Consider the following 24,524-nt stretch of genomic DNA (forward strand, 5'->3'; position numbering starts at 1 on the left):
TTGGAAGTTTCGAGGTATGGCTCTTAAAAGCCGTGTATATTTAGACTTGAAAAAACACAATAATAAAAATAAGAAATTTATAAAAGATGTAACATTTATGAAAACAGATCTACATGTTATTATTTTACAATATAAAATAATAACATGTATATTTATTTATTTATTTGATATGTAATATTTTCTTTACTAACTTTGTATACTATGTGGAAATCTGTTATTAGTTCTGAGTTTATACACTATATCTGTTTGTTTACTAAAAATATGTATGTAGAACTGTTGATTTTCCAAATAAAATAAAATAAATAATAAAATAAAATAAATGCATAGTTTAATGTCACCCAATCAATTAAATAATGGTTGCCATAATGTACTCGTATATACATAACGTATGTTATAGGAATATTAATATTGTATTTTCTAACAATTTGTAAAAATAAAACTTCGAAAATTACAATTTCGAACACCTCTTGAAATAAAAAAACAATATTATATAAGTATCTTAGAATAGTAAAATTAATAGAACGATACGTTCATGCTTTTACTAAATTAAATGCATTCGCAAAAAATTGCTGGTTGATACCGCCCGTCAATTATGCGTTTTTAGTGTCTAAAGTCAATTATCTTAATGGTATATACGCAAGTCTACCAATGAATAAAATGACTCGATTACAGTCTGTATTAAATGATGCAATAATTTTTTTTTGGAATTTCTAAAATCAGTCATATCACTCCGCTAGTTCGGGAATAATACTGGCTACGTTTTCTACATGGCTTATGTATAAGTTACAACTTAGCTCTGGAATATCTAAGGGAACTTTGCATTCCAGATGAACTAGCTAACAGACGTTTTACGCTTAGATCAGCTACATCTACGTCGGCGTCGAGAGGAAATGTCATTTTCCATATACGCAAACAGCGCACTAAATTCGGTTAGCGCGCGTTTGCGGTCGCAGGCGGTATAGCATGAAATGCCCTAACAGACGGAGTAAGAAACTGTGAGTGTGAAGTGATGTTTTGGAAAAATCTTTAAACCCACTTTTTCTCTAAATCATTTAAATAAATCCGTAGCAGGTGAAAACAAAGTAAATTGTTACACTTAAATTACAAATTCAAAAAGTAAAAATGAATACTATTAATATTTAAAGCATCAATTTTGTGGTCAAACATTTTACTAAATGTTATTAAATATTTGTATATAACCACTTACCGACTTTTCTATGTCTCCCGGTCTAGTGCATCTTTGTCCTAATCAGTGCATGTGCTTATAAAAATGCATGTCATGTTGGTTTTATATTTTTGTCCAACAACTATGATAAAGGTGTATAGTGGGTTTTGCATGTTGGTTTAATTAGTGTCCTGACCAAGAGGCTGGTACGTCTCAAAACCGGTAGACATATAAAAGTCGGTAAGTGTTTATATACCAATATTATATAACATTTAGTTAAAATTACGTTTATTTATTTATAGAATTACCTTGTATAGTGCCCTTGAGGTATGGCGCTGTATAAGTTATACATAATAATGTTAATGTCCATAACGAAAAAATAGCTTTAACGGCAAGATAAAGCAGCGTGTAGATACTCACATTGTCAACTTCAGTAACCCTAGATTTGTTCAATTTGGTCAGATTGGCGCCCATTCGTGGCCATCAATCTTCTGTCAGTTCTCCTTCTTCCTTCTCTTCTTCTTTTGTCTTCTTGCGATCCCTAACTTCTCTCCTCGCGCAGAACAGTCTAGCACATCGGTCTTTAATTAATACTCGAAAGCACAATCAGCATTGTTCCAAGCGAAGCACTCAATGTCAACAGCCATTTTGCCAAAAGTTTTCGAGGAGATCTTTTGAGGGAAACATTGAAAGCACAAATAAATATTTAATGTTCTAATAATAACAGGCATGTTATTTTACTACTACCTTGGCGCATGAGCACATTTGCTTTGTAAACATTCGCGTAATGTATAAAAGTGAATCGGTACGACAATAGTATTCTACATTAAAGCTTTTAGCAAAAGAAAGCACCACGAGCACATTTCTTTGTATACATTTGCGTAAAGTATAAAAGTGAATAAGTTTGACAAAAATATTCTACATAAAAGCGTTAAATCAAAAGGAAGCATCAAAAGCATTTTTTATTATTTTTATTATGGTTCACAAACAATAAACAATACATTAGTTAAATAATCACAATTTGTTATGTTTAGATATTGTTAATCAATTATATGTGAACACACATGCATAAATAAGTAAAAAAAAGTTTATAAATACATCAATGTATTTTAAATTGACTAGCTTAATTAAACTCACCTGATATTATGAATTTTAGAGCAATAAATTATACTGACAGGTTATTACAAATTATTTTACCTAACTAAGATTATTGTTATGGTATCTACGCAGGTGTTCCAATGAACAAAATAACTTGCCTACAGTCTGTATTAAATGCTGCAGCGAGACTTATTTTCCGTCATCTCTAAGTTCAGTCATATCACTCAACTACTTCGGGAATTTCACTTGCTACGTTTTCCACAGAGGGTAAAATACAAACTCTATTGGCGTATATAAAAGTCACTGCACGACTCTGCTTCGGAATATCTAAGGGAACTATGTATTTCAAATAAACTAGCTGACAGGCGTCTTACGTTTAGATCAGCTACGTTTACGGCGAGATAAAAAGTTATTATACATCTACGCAAACAGCGCACTAAATTCAGTAAACGCGCATTTGCGGTCGCAGGACCTATGGCATAGAATGCTCTCCCAGCAGAGGTGCGAGGCTGTGAGAGTGAAGTGATGTTTCGGAAAAAAAACTTAAAACCCACTTGTTCTCTAAATCGTTTAAATGAATTCGTAGTATGTGATAGCAAAATAAATTGTATTAATCAAATAACAAATATAAAAGCTTAAATTTAATGTATTCATAGATGGAATCACTTTGTAAAGCGCCCTTGAGGTATCATATTATGAAAATGGCGCTATAAAAGTATCCATAATAATAGTAATAAGATAAGGGACTATTTGATTTTAAAAATTGACTTCTGATTTATAAATTGAAAGCGTTGATTTTAAGAAACGTTTTAAGAACATTTTTTGGTTATATATAAAATAAGAGTTATCTGGAATGATTTAAGCAGCAAGCAGTAAAATCAATAAAAACGCACCAATTTTAAGTTATGTTTTGTGTTATGTTTGTCTGAATGAAAAATAATACAATAAGTAAAATCTAGAAAAGTTTCAGTAAAAATAAGCATTTAAATTAGAAATCAAGAACTGATCCTAATAATAAATATTTTTTATAACCTACGAAAAGGATCAAAAGAATAAATGAAAACAATAATTTATAAAATAAAAACAGTGATTTAAAGATTGATTTATGTGGTATTTTAAATCATGTAATCTGTAAGCGTTTAAGAAAAAGCATTAAAAGTATCAAAAAGACAAATTTGAAGACACCTTTGAATGTTATGTTAGTGTATTACATAAAAATTCATTCACCAAGAATACTCTGAAAACGTGAACCGAAAAAACAAAAAAGCAAAAAAGAAAAAAAGCTATGATTAATAGACATAATAGGCGTAATGCACGTAAGGTAGAAATATAAGCAACCAAAACGTATTTAAGCAAAAGCAGGCTTTAAAGAAAAAATACAGCATTTTTTATTTGACATGTGGCTTAAAATTTACATAATTATATTCAAATGTATTAAAACGATCTTAGCTTTACTTTGAACCAAGTTTACATGAAAAGTATACGCTATTTGCAGTACCATTAGATTAAAAATATCGGTTATGCTGAAGTTTGGTTGATGTCCATCTTTTTGCTTGTCTGCTAAATGTCAGCACAACGGGAAAATGGCAATAAGGTCGTTATGAAAGTATAATCCAAACCGATGAGGTATCCGACCTTTAGCGAGGCATTGTTTTTTCTTATCAGTATAGAACGGCGCCAGCAGTCTAAATGTTTATGAACCGTTCCGTTTTATGGAACTCCCGGGAAACAGACTTAAGAAATGGACGACACGGAAATCTGGGAAAAGATTAACCTAGATTCCAATTTTTCCGTAGTGCACCGAAGACACAGATATTAAAATAAACTGTCTTTAATACGATTGCAATAAAAATGTTCATTTGGTAAATCATTCCAAAAGGAAAACTCGTTTCATGGATAAAAAAATTAGCATAGTCGATGGTAAATTATAATGATGTTAGTACCTGACTACATTTTTTATAATAATTTTTATTCCCGCTATATTGATATAATAGATATTAAAAACTCAAAACGAATTGAACATTTATGCAGTCTTTTTAGGAAACATTATTCAAAGGAAACAAAAATTTAACAAACACAGTTCTTTTATTAATGACACAATTATGAAACTATACAAGGTGTTCTTTAAACCTTGTCACATCCAAAACCACGATGATCAGTATGGGCAAAAAGACATATTAGCATATTCAAAAAAATATTTGAAACAAAGAAAGTTTTTAAAAATAAAATATTTAAAAAAACAAATGGTTGCTTACTTCTGCACGGGAGAAGTGAGTGTTTAAGCCCAAGTGTGCAATAGCGGCAAGTAGTGTTAATGACAGACATCATTAAACTACAACCAGGAAAAATGCCACAAGTACGCGCACAGAATTTAAGCCGTTCGATAAAAGTCAGTCAGTGAAATATACGGTATAAATATTGAAATATATAAAATTATGCTATTTTGGATGTTTGTAGCACTAACTTTGTTGTTCATTGTTATATTTATATAACCCTGCTGCAACTAGTCGGTTGTGACAGTAAGTAAGTGGTTGATAAAACAACGTTATTTTATTTATTTCTTGAAAAAAAAATATGCATTTGAAAGGTGTGTTACATATGTAAGTTCCATGTCCGCTTCCTTATTGGAATGAAAAGCCAAACTTTTCTGTCAGTGTAAATTTTTACTTGTATTGTACTTCTTAAAAAAGATCCCCTGAAAAATTCTAGCCTACTGTCAATTTAAAAAAAACAACCGAGAATTTTCCATCGAATTAAGCTCACCACTGTGTTTGTTTCTAGGGGTTACCCCTTCGGTCTCGTTTACCCTTCATCTTGGGCCCCACGGAGGGCGGAGCCCCCCGGCGAGTTGTCTGACTCACCGGACCGGACCCCATTTGTTTACAGAAAGTAGTATGTTGAGTTACGGCAATGTGTCAGTCAGCAATAAAATGCAAAACATGCAAAGCTCTGGCGGGTTCGGCCAATTAGTAGATTGGGCGGTTAACTAAATTCTACGAAATAAGCTATCAAATGTGGTTTATGATTCGGATATACGTACGGTATTTATACACAAAAATACATCACTCAAACCCACTATTGCAAATTAAAAGCTCATTTGAGCAGTGAAAAATCAGTATTTGATATGGGTATTCGGCATCAAAAATATGACGTAACTTTTAAAATAATACATATTTTGTTGATGCCAGATTCGTTTTGCCTATTTTATACCAAATATTTTTGTGTATTTATTAATTGCGAGTATGGAAATTTTTTATTACTAATTAAAAAGTATATCTAAGCGGTTAGTTTTTAATACAGCAATGAATAAAAATGTGTATCAACTTAAATAAATAAAGCCACAAATTGGAATTCTATAAAATATTTTTGAACAATAAATAATTTGTAAGAATTTTGATGATATTTAAAATAAAGAACATATTTTCGATTAAAAATCGTTACTTTGACGAAAAACTTAAACGAATTTTACTTTAATAAAGGCTGGTAAATTAAGCCAAAAATCTGCGAGACAGAAATACGAAACAATTTTCTATTTTTTCAGAAAAGCTGGAAAATTATGATAATTTGAAAAGCTCTTCGCTCTCTCAAGTGCTCTTAACTCTTATACCGTCTTGCTTTGAGAGTCAAAAGTTTTATTTTGTTTTGCCTTCTGTATGAACAAGAAAGCAAGAGTCTCTTGATAGAACAATGCAGAAGCAGTAAGTTAGTTACTGCTTCTGCATTGTTACATAAAATCAATATAATGCATAGTAAAAATCTATTTAAATCTTTAGCGTTTTATACGAGTGTTCCAAACCGAATAAGTATCTAAATAAAAGTTAAGCACGCAAATTTTTTTGTAGAAATATAAGGACAAATATAAAATATATTTTATAACTATGAGCTACTAATTATTTAGATAAATCAAAATAACTATAGTAAATACACATTAATTTATTAATAAGGGGAATTCATAAAAAAATAAATGCTAACATACTTAAAAATAAAACAGAAAATGTAAAGAAAAAAGATGTGAAATAAGTTAGAAAAGTTAGGAAATTAGAAAAATCAGAAAAAAAAACACTAAAAAAAGTTATACAAAGTAAAAAAAAATTGTGAGAGGACTAAATAATTAAGCAAGCTTATTATCGTGAAAAAGTAAGAAATAAAATAATACGAAATTCGTATTTGCCAATACTTAAATGCAATTGAATATTATGGCAAATAAAAACAAGGAAAGAGTAGTGAAAATAAACCAGTTGTTAACAGAAAATGGAGACACAAAATGATAAAATACATATATGATCAAATAATTGAGTCAAAAGTGAATAAAATATTTTAACGAGTAAATAAAATAAACTGGGTGTTAAAACAGTTACAAAAGAAACGTAAAAGAACACTAATTAAATACAACGTATGAATAAATAAAAGAAATACATTCGAAGTACCTGATAAAAAATATTACCTACTCGTAAATAGTCAAGTTCACTAATTCTCAAGAAATTATTAACATAAAGTTACTACAAATTGTAAACAAAACTAACAATTTTTCGCCTTTCGAAATAAAAGTATATGTAAGTAATGTAATAATATGTGAGTGCAATAATATAGTTAAAAATAAACTGTGTTAATTTGAGAAGGTAAAATAAATTATTGAGATTTAATAATTAAAACATAAATGAAATAGGAAAAAAAGCAGTATTAACTTTAATGATATGATTTTAGGTTAACCATTGCTTACATTATCAAAAATTGTAATACCTATATTACGTTTTGTGACGTTGAACCAAAAATACAGTGAAGTAAAAATGTATCGAACCTTAATAAATCAAATTGCCATACGACTCTTTATACGAAGAAACGTCAGAGTATGATAGGCGTAACGTGATATCCAGAACCAAATGACATTTGTACATACAAATCGTACTACAGCGATAAGGGACATGGCAGTGACATTTGATGATGTGCACATGATTGCCGATTGGAAGCGAATCGGATATAGTATGTCCTCAGAACAAATACTGGGGAGAGGGGGATGATTGAAAGCACGCAAAAAGGTGGAAAGCTTCTAAACGCTACTGCACTGTGACATTCTGATTCTCTACACCTTTGGGTGAGTTTGCAGGGTTGAGAAGACCACTAGAATGCCCGAGACTGATCTTATGATGTTTGTGGCACGTTTGATTGTGAATTGTGTCTCATGGCAAATGTTTGTTTACTTTAACAGTGTTACGTCACACACTGCGGCTGAAGTCTTGTCAAATCTGATATCCGACTATGAAATGTGAGACGTGATAAGTGAGCGAACGTTGAGATGTGCCCCAAACCTTTTAGTTATAATAAAGGAGATCAAGACAGTAAAAGTAATAATGAACAAATATTGAATATATATTATGAAAAAGTAAAGCTAATTTTAAGCAGATGAATTCGTATCGAAACGAATGAAATAAAACCATGTCTATTGCATTTACTAGTATTATAGCAAAAAAAAAAACAATCAAAGACTTTCTACATGGTTTGTAATTATGTTTTTTTTAAAATAAAGCATGCAAAAAAATACCGCACAACACAAACGAACAACATCTAAAACATTAATCACAAAAAAATTACTTTAAAAATCGGTCTCCTGAAAAAATCCAACCTCGTAAGTAATTGACAAAAAGCTTAGATAATCACAACTTTCACATCACGAAACATCTGTTTATTGAAAAAAGTGTTTGTTTATATCCATGTTGTTAATTCACTGTTGACCTTGTCAAGCACATCGCCATATTGTTTGTAAATAAAAGCTCGCGAAGTCAATGAAAGCTCGCGGTGATTGTTTGCAGGGAAACGTGAAAAGCGTGCACTCCGCGCGAGAGTCGGGGGTGTACTGGGCTAGTCTACTGGTTTCTAGTTTGGCTTGCCAGCGACAGTCTAGTGTTTTGGTGAGTTGTGAACCCTTACTACTCCACTCGCCCACCATTGTTCCTTGTCCCGTACAATGGACGTGTTTAGTGCGGAGATGCTGATAAATGGTCCAATATTCAGATGCGGGCCATCACTTCGAGTGACAAGTGACAAGAAATTACTTGAACGTTTTTGATTTAAATTAAAATTTTTAATAAATTATTTACAAAACACCACATGACTGAAAACCGAAAGTTTTCGATTTTTTTCAGGGTAAACTTATTAATTAAAATTTCATTATCAAAAAAAAAATACGCGAACATTATTAACGCAAATAAAACTGTTAGATAGACGACAAATAAAAATATTGTTTATATTTTTTATAATATTTTACGCAAATCTGCAAAATAAATAATGTTATGTTTGCGTGTCAAAATACGTTTTTTATATCATTTGAAATAAAGTATTAAAAAAATCAAACAAAACAAAAGTGTTAATTATATTTAAATCATTAACTTTGTGGTCAAATTTTTTACTAAATGTTATTAAATATTTGTATATAACCACTTACCGACTTTTCTATGTCTACTGGTTTCGAGACGAAGAGACGGGTACGTCTCGAAACCGGTAGACATATAAAAGTCGGTAAGTGGCAAATATTTAATAACATTTAGTAAAATAAACGTATTAATCATCATTTTCATATCCACACATTGGTGCATAAGACACTATATCGGCACTTCAGAGGATCATCTTACATGTAACATAAGTAATATTATTACAATAAAGGTAACAATACTACTTATGTTACAAGAACATTAAAATATGTAAAAAGTAATTTAATATCAATAAAATGTTCACCCGGAAAATCTGCCTTTTCTGTTATTTTGCGTATTTTAATTTTTACATAAAATATTTTTCAAAATAATTATTTTATTATTGCTTTTGATTTCATCGCCCTTAAAGTATTATTTATGCAATTTGTAATTGAAAAAAATACTTAAACTGAAAAACGTTTATACAACATATTTTAAACCGATTCAATTGTTTACACTTTTAACAAGTGATTGAAGAATCTGTTAGAAATATTTTTTGAATTGCCTAGTCCACGTCGCGTTGAATAAAATCTAAATTTAGGGGATAAAGCATATCTACTAGCGGGGGTGAGCTCGACCCAGCTGTAGGGCTATAGGCGAGGGGTAGAAAAAGGGGTGAAGTGGTGGAAGGGGGAGCATGGCATGCGCATGCGTTCACAGTCTATCCCTTACTGTTACGGATCAACCATTAAAAGTAACTAAAATAAAACCACCATGTAAAAACATAACACGCACCACTATTTATAGCAACCCAGAAATAATATATAAAGTACAAGCTTTTTGACGAGTTGTATGGCTAGTGAGATTTGTGATTGAAACTGTGTGTCTCACAAATACGCATTTATGGGATATTTTGACGTTTTACTTTATTTTTCGAAAATTTTATGGGCGTTTATTTTAATCGACGACCGATGCGTGATTCTATTTTAGAAATATTTATTGGTTTCATTTTATGACTTTTTCCAGTTGTGAATCAATTTTTTCTCGTGTAAGTCACACGCGACGCAAGAAGATCCACGGATATCTATCATAAAAACAGAAAACGAATGATTTTTTTACATCGTATTTTCCAACTTAAAAGATCAAATAAAAAATTACTAACGATGGTTTCTTAAGATTATTTTAACCATTTCTTACCTTAATTAATTTCTGTGGATACTACACATTAAAAAAATCTAAGGTATTTTAAATCTTTTTTAATTTTTATTAAACATGAAATTTTAAAATGATAATAATTTGATAAAATACATGACATTAGTGGTATTTTTTATTTTACGATATATGTTTATTTGAGTTTAATTTTAGTGAAATAAATTTAAAATTTGCTTTTAATATAACTTAGATGGATGACAAGAATTTGTTCCAAAATAAACAAACCAGGCTGTCAAACTAAAAAAATAATATTTTCTATGCATAGCGGACTAGAAACTTAGGCAGAAAAAAAAAACGTAAGAGTACACATGCTTTTAAAATACTGTGGTAAATAATCCCTTTGCACGCTTCTTCTACAGGTAAAATCACTAAAATGTTTTTCCCAGCGCTGGCTGATGCAGCAAACTTCCGTCATCATCACCAAAGAACTTTCGAAACGACCCAAATTTTTACCGGACACGGAGCTATGAGAAGTTATCTATAGGTTTAAATTAAGGAATGAGGACTATTGTCCATGCGATGATATTTCTTCACAGAGTATCGAACATCTGTTATTTCAGTGCCCATTTTTCAGTTTGCAACGCTATAGTCTTGAAGCAGAATGCAGGAAAGATGGAATATCCTTAACCGATATCCACACTGTAGTTAAAAGTAGTTATCACGCGCCATTGTTCTTGAACTTTGCAACAATGGTGATTGGACTCATAAAGGTAATAAACCAAAATCAGTGATCGAACATCCCATTTCCATGACAAACAAAAACGATTTTTTCCGAGTACCTTAGCCTTGTACATGACACGTAAGGCTACTAAATACAGGGGTCCGAATATATAATAAAATATATATGATAAAAAAAATTAAAAATCCCTTTGCGCGCGGTGATGTAACATCGTGTTACCACTAGTAAAATGCGGAAAATTCTATAGTTCAGTCCTTTGAAAAACACAGAGACATACCTACTAAACAGTTATTCATTTTCCATGATATATGCAAACAAACATATAATTTAGCAAGATGACAGCGAAATAAATTTAAAATCATAAATACGCCGCTCATATTATATGGACTTTATTATACTGACATCAACCGACTGAAGATTAAATCTGTTTTACACAACACACAGCCACAGAACACTGTCTCTGTCTTCCTTGTTATGAGTTCTATACAGATTCTCTTTTATACAGATGGTTTGCTGAATTGGCGGACATTCATTCTTAGCGTGGCAAGGATAAATATTTTTTTGTATTAACATCCAGCATAGTTATTTAAATTTTACTTTCTAAATCCGGTGTGAAAATGACCATTTGAAAATTACAAAAAATACGAGTTTATTATTTTTTTAAATAAGAGAGATATATCAAGTCTTGTATCCCATGTCGACTAGTGTGACATCACAGCCACACATGAGTCAAGATACCATTAACTAAAAAATAATAGAGTGAACGACAAAAAGGCCTAATTATAACGCATTTTTCAAAGGCAACAAACCGGTAATAATTTTAAAATACCGATTTTAACTTGAATAAAAAACATAAAGCAGATGCAAAAGTTTACGCATTTACAGGGCCTACGATTTGTCACGGCTGGTGTAAGTGACAATGTGTAATATTCACTTAATGAAAAACGTGAAGTTTGGATTGAATTGAAAATATAATTTCAGAGGGTAATTATTAAATTTTTACACTTTTCTCATAAAACCAATAAATTAGACTTCTAGGAATCGAATCTTCGATTTTGTAAACGGAAGCAAAACACATTTATCACTAAGCTGGGAATAATTTTTTAAAAATATTTATGCCAAAAATATAGTGAAACCAAAAAACGCCACGAGTTATGAATTTTCCATCCAAAATGTGAACTATGTTAACAGTTTAGTCCTCTCTTAAAATTCCGTTCTACAATGTTCTGCACTCGATACAATGAAAATGCAATATTTTTCAATTTGCGCAACAACCAAAGCGAAATCGCCTGACCAAAATGTACAATTTCTTTACAATTCAGTTTCGCTGCACCGTGTTTACTATCGCAAAACGTACGCTGAAAGTTTAAATCGCTATATTTGGGAAATTTCATTAAACTGTCAAAAATTCATATGTGAATAAGAAACATGTTATAAACAATTTAATAATGTATTAAAAATTCTGTGAATGAAAAAATAATACAAATGTTTGATTATTCAACGTACACTTTGTTTTACGTGTTGAAAATTTTAACCTAGTCGAAATTTTTTTTATTTAAGTTTTTACATATTACAATAAAGATGGAAAATATTTTGAAGAGGGAAAACTAATATCTAGGCATTAACATGGCTTTTAACCAGTAATTGGCTAGAGTATGTTAATCTTGATAACTCTCTAGGGAATGATACCCAGTCATTGTGTCCAAAAATTTAGACAAACTTAAAATATTTTTGGTTTTAAGAATTGTCTAAGTAGATGTTGTATATTTTAAATTTATTTAAGTCCAGTTACTCATAATGTATTTTTCAAAACATATATAAGTTATTTTAAAAGGAGAAACAAACGTTTCAAAATAAATGCAATGTTTGAAATTTATAAAAAATAATGTTTTGAATAAAACTTTGAAACAAAAAATAAAGATAACGCAAATAATTTTATGTACGATTTTAAATTTTATTGTAAATTCACCCTTTTTACTTTTCTTCTTCTTCTCTTTTCTTGGTTTAAGTGATGAAAATAGATTGTTCAAATATGGGCAGAATGGTGAATGTTACACAGTTTGTAAAACGGCCACAAAACCAGCCAATGACAGGTCATAAGCCCTGTAGATGCCTAGACTTCTATATTACCTTTTCGCAAATATTTTTTGTCTGTGTTGTAATATGTTAATATAAACAGCTCCCTAGGGAGTTGCATCCAATCCTTGTCTACAAAAATTTGGACAAACTCAAAAAATTGATGAATTTTAAATGCAATATTTTTTCCATTACCATTTGCATAGAAGCTTGCATAGATTACGTTTTACAAACAATGATATTATCTTCCTTCAAACGCTTCTCTACTTACTACTTCTCTACCGAGCCATATACCCGTATGCAGAGACAAACCTTAAGGTGAGGAAAGTACATTCTAATGTCAAATGCAGAGAATAACGCGCAGGTGAAGACAATAGAATGTACTCTCCTCACCTTAAGGTTTGTCTCTGCATACGGGTAATAGTATGGTAAAAAATATAAAAGCTTCAGAAAAATTATGTTTTAAAAGTCGACGTTCATTTTTGTTGATAACTTTAAATGGGGTCCTTTAACATTACTATTTGAATAGAAGCTTGTACAGAATACGTTTTACAAAGATTGACATTATCTTCCTTCTGCAATCAACGAGTTAGTAATCCTCTACAGGCGTCATTGCTAATCGCTCCCACAAAAGTTCAGAAACTCCGGAGGAAAACCCAGCATGTTTATACATATACTTTGTGCGTTAAACACAGTTAATCAAAACCAAAACATCATTTTTAGGATGGAATAATAATTAGCATTAGCAATCGAAATAAATGTTCGATCGCATTAGCATCAGCTAAACCATAACTATAGTTTAAAAAAAAATACATTAGCCACGACGATCGAATCTGGATAGTAATGCATTTATCTATCGAGTATGTACGCTCCTCATATTACAGGAATTTCAGTCTAAGATCCTCTATTTATAAAACTTAACCCATTTATTATTGATTTTCCCATTTAGGAAACATCACTAATCACGGGGTCTTTTTTTCTCAGATTGTGACTGTTAAATATTTTTTTTGATGATAAAATTACGCGTCAGTTGTGGTTTGTACGCAAAAGAGTTAGATTGTTTTAATTTTTTTCTAGAAAACCGTGAGTTACTACTTCATACGCAATCTTACGATGACATGCCTATTTAATTCATCCACAATCATAATGTATTTATTTACTGAAATAAGAAAGTTGGGACAGTCACGTAAATAAAATAACGCTAAAATACTTTATTTTTAAAACTGTTTTAAGGAAAACTATTCACTTCACGCCCCTGAATCGTTATTATAAGGTAAAAAGACTTTTAAAAAATCCTGATAATAGGAGCGTGGCCTCTTGTAAAATGAAAAGAAATATATCTAAAAATAATTAGGACTTAATGATGTTCTGTGATAAATGTTTTTATAAATAACATATGAAAATTGCGATACAAAAATAACACGTTTTGTTATGTTATCATAAGTTACACGGTGTGTAAAGTAGCCACATAAACCTGCCAATGACAGGTCAAAAGCCCTGTAAATGCCAAGACTTCCATACTCCCTTCTTTTAAATGTTCTTCATCCCTGTTGTAATTTGTCATTAACTTAAAAATTAGTTATATTTACTTCCTATTTTATTTACATCTATTTTAAATTTGTATTTTTTCCATATTTTTCGATACAATTGTTTGCTCAATTTTCTTGTTTTCCTGGTGAATTGTATGTTACGTTTTATATTTTTTGTATTAAAACCTAGGAAAAAAAAAGATTTTCGATGGCTAAAAAACGCAAAATTATTAACATTTAGCATTGTTTTAGCTGTCTAGGTACTGTAGTGCCTTTAAAATGGTCACAATTAGGTGTATGAACTCTTTCATTGTCCTACGTGATTCCTTAGAAAGTTCTAAGAGTTTCTGATAATACGAATTTCAATTAATATCTGCAATATCTGTTCAGTGACAATATCAAAAAAATAAGGAGATAATTCAAACAATGTATCTTATGATGATGAATTTTTTACATAAAAAAATATGTCATTTTATATTGAAAAAATATTTAAGTTTATTTTGCTGAAACACAGTTGTGTAATATTAATAAGAAATTAAAAATACTTTCAAAAAAGAAAAATTACTTAACACATTAATGTTGTTGGCGCAACGACGATAATATCCTCTATACTCTTAGATAATATCCTTAGAATATAGATATTTATACTCTAAGATAATATCCTTAGAGTATAGATATATATACTCTAAGATAATTTCATTAAAATTGATGAACAACATGGATTCAGGAAAGGCCGCTCGGTTGAGACCAATCTAATGATTTTCGCAAACTACATCACGGAAGCTCTAGACGCAGGACATCAGGTAGACTGTTCATATAATGACTTCGCCAAGGCCTTTGATACTGCCGACCATGATGTCTTTTTGAAAAAGCTGTATGAGATCGGTTTCTCGGATGGTATGTTAAAATTAATGGCGAGCTACCTCCAAAATAGAAACCAATACGTCTCGTACGGTCTTTTTGCGTCAGAGAGTTTCTATACTTTTTCGGGCGTCCCGCAAGGCTCTAACCTGGGTCCATTGTTGTTCTCTATTTTCATTAATAATATTAAAAATGTAATTTTAAACTCGCGTTTTCTGTTATTTGCGGATGACTTAAAACTGGTCTTAAAGGTGACAACTTTGGATGATTTTCGTCTTCTCTGAATGGGGAAGGCGTAACAAACTAAGATTTAATGTTTTCAAGTGTTCGGTCACGTCTTTCACTAGGACCTAAAAAACTTTTTTTTTTGGCTACAAAACGAATGACTAGAATCTGATACGAACATCAAATGTTAAGGATCTGGGCGTTAGATTTGTGAGTACCCTGACATTTCATGAACACATAGAGACAATCAGTGGCAATGCATTGAAGATGTTGGGATTCGTTCGGCGTACTGCTAGAGTTTTTGAAAATACCCGCGTACTGAAAACTCTTTACAACTCCTTGGTGCGAAGTAAACTCGAGAGTGGCTCGATGATTTGGGAGCCACATGAACTGAAGTACTCTCTTATGATAGAGAAAATCCAAAAAAAGTTTCTGAGATATCTCTACATGAGAGAGTGCGGGTATTATCCTTGGCTATACCCGAACGAGTTTCTCCAGGGTATGTTTGGCTACAACAGCTTAGAGACTAGAAGGGATGTGTATTTGACTACACATTTTTATCGATTGTTGCGCGGTATTGTCGATAATCCTAAGATTACGATGAGCATTGGTTTGTATGTTCCTGATAATTATCTAAGACAGCGTCAGCATAGATTGTTTCATATTCCGATATACAGGACCAACCTGCCGATGGTTATGCCGATGGTTATAAAGAGCTACCGCTATGCTGAACAATATCGTTCAAGATATTGATCTGTTCCATGTATCCGAAGGGGTTTACCGGAGCAGGATTCTCCTACTACTTTGACATGAATCTCTTTCATGTATTTTTTTCTTTTTATAATATGTACGTATTAAATGTATGTTTGTTATGTAAATGTTATATTTAAATAAATGAATTGAATTTAAATAAATTAATTGAATTGAATATCGTATTATGTTGCAAAAGCACATTTTGGTTTAATCGAAGTATCTTATTTTAATTGAGTTTAAAGTGAGAATTGATTCTATATTACTTTTCGTACCATTTGTTTTTTTGCTTCATTGTTCATTAGTTTAAATCTTTTAGGAAATTTTTTACCAAAAATATTTCTTTTGTATATGAAAATAATATGCATATTTGTTTATATTGGATCTGCTTATTTTAATTATTTCAATGAAATTGATGTTACTTTTATCGTTGCACGTACTTTGTTTTTTCGATTAGGTCGCTAATGAAATAATAAAAAAATAGCAAAATAGCAATAATTTCCATCACTACAGAGTTTTCGGCTTATCTGAGACCCACGCCTGGCTGAGCAGATCAGGGCATTGCGGGGGTAGGGGTATAAATATAGCCGCGTCATTGTCATTTTTCGACACCCCCTGTATTTATGCTGTTCCGATATTACATGCCAACAGCGCGCTGGAAGAGTTATGCGCGGTTATATAGAGGAAATATATAGAGGGTGGTGAAAGATTTTCGATTAAAAAAATGTTGCGAATACATAAAATATAAATCGAAACGTTGAGGTGGCGGTAATGGGATGTAGAATGGAGAATTTTGGATGAAGGTTGCAGGTTAGGCAAGGTAAACTTGAATATTGAATATTCTCAATCATGACAAAGGGGTCTTAAACATGTCAATTATCAGAATTTATGAAGATGCAAAATGAATCTTTGGGGATAAAAATACATGCAAGCTTCATCATACGTAGTTTCATCAATTTCACATGGTAAAATTTTATTAAAAATTGTCGGGTTGGTGTTCAAGGAGTATTTTTGATTTCTTTGTCAAGCACTCTAGTTAAAGGTGGTTTTTAATTTCTAACGAGAATAAATACGTGTATAAATACAACAATACGCATTAGCAGTATTTTGTCGATAGTGTCGAAAATAAACATAAATAATTGAAAAAGTTGTTATAAAAAATAAATATGAATAGTAAAAATGATAATAATTGTTCTTAGATATGCATTTAAGTACCGAGATTGACCATTAATCAAACTAAAAATTACAAAAAATTATAAACACAACCCACTTATTTTATAAAAAAAATATTCTGGACTAAAAATAGGAGTGAACTTTAAAAATAACTGAAAGTGAAACGTGAAAGTACTCAGTGGAATTTATCTCGGAAACAAATGAAGAGAGATACTTGATAAAATAATACTCACAACTATATGCGCATTTAAACTTATTAAAATAACATTATGTAAACTCTTGTATTTACCCAGTAATATTACATATTACAACAGAAATGGAGAATACCTCAAAGAAGGGAATATGGAAGTCAAGGTATTTGCAGGGCTTATGACCTGTCGTTGGCTGGTTTAACTGGCCACATTACACACTGTGTAACATTTACCATTTTTCCTATGTTTGAACATCCATATGTCTTAAATTCTTCCATTTGTTGATTTTAGTGAAGTTAAAGAGCTGAAACCTTTATTGTTGTGAAGAGATTCATCTAACATATTTCACATACTAGGCAACGCCTGAAAACAATTTTCCGATATTTAAACTTTTTCTTGAACCAGTTGGTTTTATTACAATATTTGAGTTTATTTAAGATTATTGTACAATTTTAAAATATTTAATTTTACTGTTTTTGTATAAATGCGTTTATATTTTATTAGAGAGCGATGCAACTGGTCACTGTTAATTCTAAATTTGTAGATATAAGTATCACACGTCTTTCATTTCAAAAGCACTTTTTAAAAAAATAATTAAATGATAACATATTAATTTTTTTATGTTGTACACTATTGTATACTATGTAACAAAAGGAAATATTTTTAAAAATTCTCATAATAATATATTTGTTTCAGTCCTACCAAAGTAGAAGTTAAATATAATTATTTTATACAGGTATAATTTGGTATTCAATTTAACGAAAACGATATTGCACTCATGTTTCGGGTTATATATGTAGTAATAAAACAATACCAATGAACCTAAATATGTATGTATTAGCTTCTGCGTAGTTCTCAGGGCAGAAATGTCTCTAAGGGGTGCTTTAGGATCCTACTTGACTCAGCCGTAACCTTAAGGAGACAATTTAAATAGATGATGTGCCAGAATAGTATGTCACTTGTACAATTTAAAATCAGCAGAATTGTATCAAGTTTCTCCGGTAAATAGGGCCTGTTTGAACGAACAAACTTTTATTATTCGCAATACTTTAAGTAGGTACATATATATATCTAAATGTTTGCAAGATTGATGTTTGTAAGTAGGATTAGATTTTAACCCATTCAAGATTATTATAAAGATTAGCATACTTTAACTTCTGATAAACAAATAAATTAACTTACTCTACATAACTAAATGTAATATTTCTAAGAAATTTCAAACTAGGTAGCAATAAATTTAAGGTCGAAACCTAGTAAATGTGCAATTCACGGTACATGTAGAAAATGTGGCTCAATCAGTACCTATAGCCTTTACGATTTTGTTTTACTATTGGTGATCATTTTTAAATTTGGAAAAAAACTGACAAAACTTGTGTTAATATCTAATATATTGAAAGAAAAAACAATTATTAACTTATTGATTGAGATAGTTTTTTTTGTAGAACTCCACATTTAAACTTATAATATTAGAAATCAAACACTGATTTGAGTCTACTGAACACTTTATTTTATTTTTGCAAATATAAAAAATAAAAATTTCGTGACAATTGTTTCGCCTTTTCAAACGAATTTTCGAACATTCGTTTGAAAATACCCTAAAAAGGCGTAACAATTGTCACGAAATTTTAGTTTTTGTATTTGTAAAAATAAAATAAAGTGTTCAGTAGACTCAAATCAGTGTTTGATTTCTAATATTATACGTTTAATTATTAACTTAATTTACTTCTGAATTAACTAAAGTAATATTACTTATTTAAAGTCCTGTTCCAAAATTTTTTTTTTCAATTCATTCACCCTGTTCTTATATTTCAAAATTGGTACTCTAAATTCCCATGACAATTGCATTTTTTTTTGAAAGCTACATATGTGTTGCAAGGATTACGAACCAAACTATGTTTGGTTCGCTAACTAAGTTTGGTATGAATTCTTTTTTGTGATCAGGTTCCATACTGAACAGGTAATAAAAAAATATATTTAAGCACTTACAGAACCTATGAAGATATATAGGGTGCTTAAAGTAATCAATTTATAGATTAAAATATTCAATTAAGAAAAAAAAAATTAAACATTAAAACATATTATAACAATGTTAAAACATATTATAACAATGTTAAAACAAATAATAATTAGATACACATATCGAGAGTTAAAATTTGACACCAGGATTATTCTCTAAATATTACTTATATGTAAATAAAACGTTCAAGTATTAAAAGCTTTTTTCAAAAGTTACTCGGAAATACAATCCATACTAATATTATAAATGCTGACGTGAGTTGTCTGCTTGTGTTTCCGTCACGTCGCAACGAAGCAACGAATCGACTAGTTTTTTTGTACAAGAATAGCCGTAGAGCTGAGGTATGACGTAGGATATTTTTTATCCTGAAAAAAAAGTTATCACTCCTTCGGGAAAATTTAAAGTAGAAAAATATTTTTTTTCTTTCATGACGCAACGGAACGAGTGATTGACGTGATTCTTTTGTAAAGGGGGATAGCAGCAGAGCTGAAAAGTCCCACAAACTTATTTTTATCAAGAAAAAAAATATTGCTCCATCGGGAAAATTCTTAGTGGAAAAATTAATTAATATATTATTAAAACGTTAAAACGATTCTGCGTCGCCCGGATTGTCGTTTTTTTTTTATTTCAACGATAGTTGGATGACTGGTTATCAATACTAGCTACTTTTTATCCCTAAAAATTATATATTGTTCCATCTGAAAAATATTATTGTTAATATACAAAACTAATTAAATAATATCTCTCTGATACTACGCGAGCGAAGCCACGGGTAAAAGCTAATAATTATCAAATCAAAACTTTTAATTGCGCACATAGTGTTTTTAAAAATAATTTCGTATTGAACGAAGAACTAAATATTTATTTATTTCTTACCCGAAAATATAAATTATGTTTAAAATGGGAAAATTAATACCTGTTTTAGGGGTATCCTCAATACAAAGTTATAAATTGGTTCTTAATTTTTTTGATTAGGTAGTTATGTCAGCGTGCAGCCAACCCCTTATTTACGATTATACTGTAACAGTAAACGATTACATCTAGTATCAACTAATAGGTTATATGTCCATCAATCATAGAAAGAAGGAAGACTATTCAAGTTATTTTGATCGTTTGGATGAAAACACATTGATTATTTGTAATTTTTTTATGAATATCTTTTTGGTGCAACTGATTGTTAATAAAACAATTAGAACATGGAAAATATTATTTTGTGCATAAAAGTTTTTAAAACAATTGATTTTATTGATTCAAAGTAAAATTCAAAGATTCCCATGGTGAACCGTTTTTGAGTTCTGACAGTTAATATTGAGAGTAAGTATTATAAATAAGCAATTTAGGATAGGTGTTAGAAAAAAGGTATTAAAAAAAATTATTTTAGCCATAATTCGTATTGATTTTGACTTCTCGATTTGTTCTGAGTATGTGATATCTGTAAAAAAATTATGCCTCTTTTATTTTATTTGTATATAAAATGAGAATATGAAAAACAAGATAGAATTCCTTGAGAACGGTCACTTCAATAATGCATAAATCTTTATGATTGCCTCTTCAAGGGTGGAATTTCTTAACAAAGGCCTAAGAATGGGTCCGCAAATATAAAGGAATACACACAGCGGTGGTATTAAGAGATTATTTCTGCTTCTTAATGCAACCAAGATCCCTTGAAAGTCTGAAGATGAGGGGGCCCTTTCACTACGCAGAACTACGATCTCAGGGGAATTAAGTAACCAGGTATTTGAGCTTAAGCGTAATAAAGGTATGTTTGAGAAAACATTTTGATGGTTCTGTAGTCAGGGCAATGATCCCATCGAATTGCTGCGATCAAACAATATAAATTGGGATTATTTTGATTGGGAATTGTTGCCAATGTAATAAAACGTATCATGGATGGGATAAACCAAGAATTATTGATCGGTAAGTCTAACATTGACGTTACCTAACTGTTTATTTAATCGTTAGGGTGTGTTGTGTTAACGTCGCTAAAATAATTTATGAGAAGGCTAATTAATGAGTATTCAAATTTATGTTGTAAAATGCAATAATTTTAAGCAAAAAATGAACTAAAAGCTATATTTTAAATGGTTAAATTGTACAACTTTACTCTCAATGTCTTAATTGAACAATCTTTTAAAACGTTAATTTGAATCGTATTTTAAAAAGAGCAAATTTTAAGTATGTTAAATGTATTTATTAATACAAAACTTTACAACAAATTTATATCACCAAAATCTACTCGTATTAACACTAAAACTAATGCGACAAAAAAATTGCGAATTTTAAATTAAAAGATTTTCACGAATTTCATAAAAAATATGTAATATTTTCACATCCAAAAGTTGAATATCCCACCATGAAAAAATAATCTTAGGGCACGACAACTTTGAACGGGGAAGTTTGTTGCGGATTTAAGAAGGATAAAAGCTAAGTAAGCACTTTTCATTAAGCTTATTATTTATCAGTACGTACGTCAAAAGTACTTACTTTTCCACAAAGCTAAAGTAGGGTTCGTAGATTATTTTCCCACCAAAAGTTTCAGAAAAACTTTGAAAACATCAAAAACCAACAAAATATATTAAAGAAATATTATACATAAAATACGACAAATATAATTATTTCAAGGTGTTCTGGTCCACGCAAAGGGATTCAACTATTTTTAAAAGTAAATTTAAATTAAAATGAATTATTTCGTGAGTGTTTTGTACTTTTATATGTAAGGAATATATTTTAAATTTTGGATTATGTGTAAATACAGATAAAACAAAATTATTTACAGCAATAAAATTATTATTTAAAACAATAACAGATTTCTGACGATAATATTTATTATGTACTGTAATTTTTATTCAAATGAATTTAACAGTCTGGCAACGCAAAATATTTCAAAAACATAACTGATTTTCAATCCGTTTCCATGGGACAGTTTTTTAAAAATAAAAAAAATTCTTTCGGGGTCTTATTTTTCCCGTTGATAAGCTGAACGTTTTATATTTAAAATTTAAAATAGATTTAGTAGATCATTCGAAGTTTTTTTAATTTTTTACATGATTTAACCAAAAATGTAAAAAAAATATTAATTTAATTGTGGCCACGTAGAAAGGCATATACCGTACAAATTTTAAAATGTGTTATTTAAACACATAGCAACAAGGTAACACTAACAATTGTAACAGTAAGCTTTGTTTCATAAAAAAAATATTAACATTGATTTAATAGAGCTGTTTCTAGAAGTTTTTATTGAAAAACTAAATCGCGCATACTTTTCTACGTAGGTACAATTTAATTTGTAAAATTATCGATGATGTCCTAGGTATACTATTTCAATTTTTAAAACACTTAAATGATAAATAAAATTATGGTACATCTGTTTTAAAGATGCATTTAACATCCATGTTTATTGCGAACCGCAACGCGTTCATATTTACTGATAAATAACATTATCATGGGTTTTTTCAATGGCGGACCGTTCATACGTGGAGCCTTTTCCCGGCAAATATAATCCAATATATAAAGCCGATGAAATCGGTTAAGTGCGGGTGTTCATGACATTTTTACGTAAAATATCGGTCGTTTAACTGTTTTCTGTTTTCTGCCATTTCCCTCCACTTTCTCGTTGTTTTTTCTTCGCACGCTCGTTTCCGGCGCTCGGCGGCGGTATGCAGGAGTTTTATTGGATTTAAATGATTTTATTGGTTTTGAAGTGTCGTTTTTCTGTAGCGCAACAATTAAACCTTGATTAGTAAATGGAACACATGCTAGAAACGAGTTTAGTTCGAATTTAACACTATTTTGATTACTTTCCAAGAATAAAATTTTAAAGCTTTTGAAACTTGTCGCTTTCCTTGTCGTTTATGACAAAACAAGCAACAGTATTTGTACTATTAATCACGTAGTTCTATAAACACGTACTAAACCTTAAAGTTATTAACGAAAATAGTTTTGTTAACTTTAAAACATACTTTTGGGCCACGCATTTATGTTTGCATTTTGTAATGGTTTATTTCACGGTGTGATTAATTTTTGTATAAGTAAAACAAAGAAAAGACTTCTGTTGGATCTGTAATTTGAATAAAAATTCAACCGAGTAAAAAAATGACAAAACAATATGTTTAAAGAAGAGCTATTTTTAAACACGAAAAAAATGTAATAAATACAACATGCCAGAAAGAGCTAAAGTATAGTTGTATGTAAAAATTGATAATTGTAAACGTAATAGACGGAAATATCCAACTAAAATATAACTTATAAATTGAGACATGAATTTGCTCAAACATTTACATCGTTCGGTTATTAATCCCCTTTTCGAAAGCTATTTTTTATGTTGAAATAAAAGTAGGGTTGTAAAAAAATAAATGAATGCCCGTTGTAATGGCCTTTGAAAATTCTAAATTATTATAATATGTAATTAAAATGAGTATTTTACTGCGAATTCCTATCTATTTGACGCAACATTAGGTAGTTGCGTGTTCAAATCGGAGTCACTATTTTAACTGTGATGTCATGATACTGTAAATGTGTGTCCTGATATAAAGTTTATTTATTAGTTTACATAATATAAAAAATAAATTGTTAGAGTATCAATTACGATATAAATTTATTTCACAATAAAAATTAGAAATAAAAACAGTATTTAAAAAACAAATATTTGCATATGCAGCGAATGGCAGAACTGAATTTTTTTCAGCTGTCACGGCATGACCAAGGCGGTCGCTCACTTCTCGTCAGACTTCTGGATACCCGTTCCTCTAGCAATGGATTTAATATTAGATTACGTACAAACGATATTTAAAATTGAATCATTTATTCAAGTTCTTATTTGAAATAATGAACCAGCATAAAAAAGTAATAATTACTTTTTATTCTTAATTGCACATAATAATTGACCTAATTGTTTAGATTATACGATATATTTATTGACTATATTGAATTAATTAATTATAATATGCAAAAAGGTGGGTCAAAGTGAAGAGCTTGGTTTATTTAGCTAAATTGATAGTGTTTTTTTGGAGTTTTCCAATATAAAATATTTTTTAAATGTATTTTTGAACAGATATAATATATATTTGTGTATGCGCATATATGCACATTAGGCGCGTTCCGTCCATAGATATTGTGGATGCAGCGCATCCCTTGAAAATTTTAAA

The 24,524-nt window shown here is 30.2% G+C and overlaps 1 protein-coding gene and 1 long non-coding RNA gene across 2 annotated transcripts in view; one reads left to right on the top strand and one right to left on the bottom strand.

The window, feature by feature from the left end:
* LOC148282602 (uncharacterized) overlaps nt 1–24,524 on the bottom strand; it is a 372,381-nt gene that overhangs the window by 237,256 nt on the left and 110,601 nt on the right. The gene's annotated exons all lie outside the window — the stretch shown is intronic.
* LOC148282604 (uncharacterized) lies at nt 12,529–14,676 on the top strand. The gene is made up of 2 exons (XR_015822061.1): nt 12,529–12,930; nt 13,059–14,676. It is a non-coding gene; the product is annotated as an uncharacterized LOC148282604 (long non-coding RNA).

Source organism: Micrasema longulum, unplaced genomic scaffold (assembly GCF_059751315.1).
Source record: "Micrasema longulum isolate JH-2025_06_02 unplaced genomic scaffold, ASM5975131v1 h1tg000311l, whole genome shotgun sequence".
NCBI classification, from domain to species: Eukaryota; Metazoa; Arthropoda; class Insecta; order Trichoptera; family Brachycentridae; genus Micrasema; species Micrasema longulum.